Source organism: Schistocerca nitens, chromosome 2, assembly GCF_023898315.1.
Source record: "Schistocerca nitens isolate TAMUIC-IGC-003100 chromosome 2, iqSchNite1.1, whole genome shotgun sequence".
NCBI lineage: Eukaryota > Metazoa > Arthropoda > Insecta > Orthoptera > Acrididae > Schistocerca > Schistocerca nitens.
In genome coordinates this window covers 9,154,644-9,157,310 of record NC_064615.1, presented here as the reverse complement: position 1 = coordinate 9,157,310, position 2,667 = coordinate 9,154,644, and the positions used below count along the sequence as shown (strand labels likewise).

At 44.3% G+C, this 2,667-nt stretch overlaps 1 pseudogene; it reads left to right on the top strand.

The window, feature by feature from the left end:
- The first annotated feature begins 957 nt into the window (after positions 1–957).
- LOC126238316 (5S ribosomal RNA) lies at positions 958–1,075 on the top strand (annotated as a pseudogene).
- Positions 1,076–2,667: the final 1,592 nt, after the last annotated feature.

Genomic DNA, 2,667 nt, shown 5'->3' with positions numbered 1-2,667 from the left:
TTTGTTATTTCTCACCTCCAGACTCGGAATGACTCTGGAGGTGAGAAATAACTCTGAAAATAGTCTGGAAATACTCTGAAAAAGATGAGGCATGTTACTACTTTCCAAGAAACAAATGATAGGATCTTCAAGCTTCACGAACAAACTTTTCGTTCTTCTACAGTGAGTGCACTAAGCTGCGGAATGGCAATGTCGGAAGAGGTGACACACCATTACGATACCACGGGGTGTGTCTACAGCAGTCCATGTGGGCAGAGGTCTCAGGTATAGACTATACAGTTTCCGACTGCGTGTTATGTGCATTCGGCGTAAATTCTTTTATTTTCTTCAAATGACGATACAATGATTCTTGTTCGTTCGACTCAAGCAATATAGCAATATTAGACTGACACATAAAAGATGCACTTTTAAAATTCTGACATATTACGGAAAGCATATCGCTATCTAAATTATTTCATTGACTCAACACTACGTTTTGTCATTGACCAAAAACAAATTATGACTGCGCAACCTCGTTACCCCTACAGAATTTGAGTGACACAACACATCGTATTTCTATTGTAGATCTCGCATTGCCACCGATCCCACTACTACTGCTGCACCATCGGTCGGTGCTTGCTTAACGTGGAAATAAGGATATTGTGTCAATAACACAATGCCACCTAATTGTGAACGCCCAGTTTCGTTCCATCAGTACCAGCGCCTTTTCCTTAACGCTGCTACCAAGGGGGGGGGGGGGGGGGGGGCGTACTTTAAGCCCACAATAAAATCCAGATTCCGACAGTCGTTGTTAATTTCTATTAACAACGGCCTTTTCAAAATATTCACTGAATTACAAGTAGGCTCTAGGCCTTGAAAATATCGTTTAGCACAATCTTTTAACCACCACAAAAAATTTAAGAAAACGCAGGCTTTGTTAATAGCCATTGGCTTTCATTCACAGCATAACTTTTAAAGGCCAACGGCCTTGCCGCAGTGGTAACACCGGTTCCCGTCAGATCACCGAAGTTAAGCGCTGTCGGGCTAGGCTAGCACTTGGATGGGTGACCATCCGGTCTGCCGAGCGCTGTTGGCAAGCGGGGTGCACTCAGCCCTTGTGAGGCCAACTGGGGAGCTACTTGATTGAGAAGTAGCGGCTCCGGTCTCGGAATCTGACATACGGCCGGGAGAGCGGTGTGCTGACCACATGCCGCTCCATATCCGCATCAAGTGACACCTGTGGTCTGAGGATGACACGGCGGCCGTTCGGTACCGTTGCGCCTTTATTGCCTACTCGGGAGGAGTTTAGTTTTTTTTATACCTTTTAAAGGTATATAGATGTGTAAAAAGGGCCCTGAAGTTACATTTGTTACGAAACTTCACATTCAATAATAAGACTTATTTTGGGTTAAATTTTACTTAAAAATTACGGAATCTGGTATAAGAAATCAAAAATTTTCAAACGGCACTAAGTACCGTCGCCCTCCCCTCCCCCCCCCTCCCGCTTGGTACTGCCGGAGTTAATGTCCTGACTTACGAGTTCCCGTCTGTTCTGACGCTGCATTCGTTCGTCTGCGGCCGACAGTACGTTATTACCGCCAGTGCTGGTTCTCCTGCTCTGATAAGTTGAAATCATACGTCTGTTAACCATGTTGATAGTTATTAGTTTTCCGACTGCTTCCTTAATGATGGTGGCCCTGTACGTGGAGCCGGTCGGGCGAAAGAAACTTTGTCTCTCCAAAATACTATGTCCCGTGTCACAACAGTGTTCAGCAGCAAAAAGATATTTCTAGCTGACCTAATCTGATTTTCGTCGCATCTCTCTTTGACAGATGACAAGTTCGGCCAATGTATGGTATCCCACATTGCCATATGACATTATACATGGGTGAGGAAACTAAGACAGGCCACTCCAAACGTATCCGGAAAGAATAAATGTATCGATTTGCCTCTCTTTGAAGTTATAAAGGGCAGTATGGCGAATTCCCTGTCGTTCCCTAGTAATTTTTACCTTTCATAGCCGCCACGTTACGACACCGACTTTTTTACTCCTAATGGAACTATATTGTTCCTTCTGTAGCCTTTGAAAGAAGCTTCTAAGCGAACGTCAACGACATGACATTTACGGCAATTGATCTAACAGTATCGAGACAACAGCGGCGCAAACCACCGACCCGCCGTCTGCCCTGTTACAGTAAATGTAAGCAAGCACGTAACTCAGGTGCGGTTCGTCTGTTTATTTTCATGAGTATTATACCAAGTGCTCAAGTGCTCAAAACATTGACACCGAGCACTGCTACACTCTATAAAGTGATTCTGGAGAAAAAGTCTTACACATTGAATGTCATTTGGAGTGATCGGGAGCACGATCCGTGATAAGGCATTTCATGTCCTAGGGAGTGGTCTGTGTTTCCTATTAGACCTCTTATTCCAATTTTCGTTACAGATAAAATGTGTTAATGTTCGTGAACATCCAGACCATTTTGTATTTCGTGAATGACAATTCTAGCGCTCTTCAAACGTTCTCTTAAGACGGTCTGTCATTACGTGTGCGGAAGGGGAGGGACGTCTGTCATGTTGGTACAACACTGACTGCTTTCTGTCCAGTGGGATGTCTTTTGATACCGAAGGTTGCAGCGTTTCTCAGGAACTGGAAATAGTAGAGTGTATATACGGTAGATTCCCATC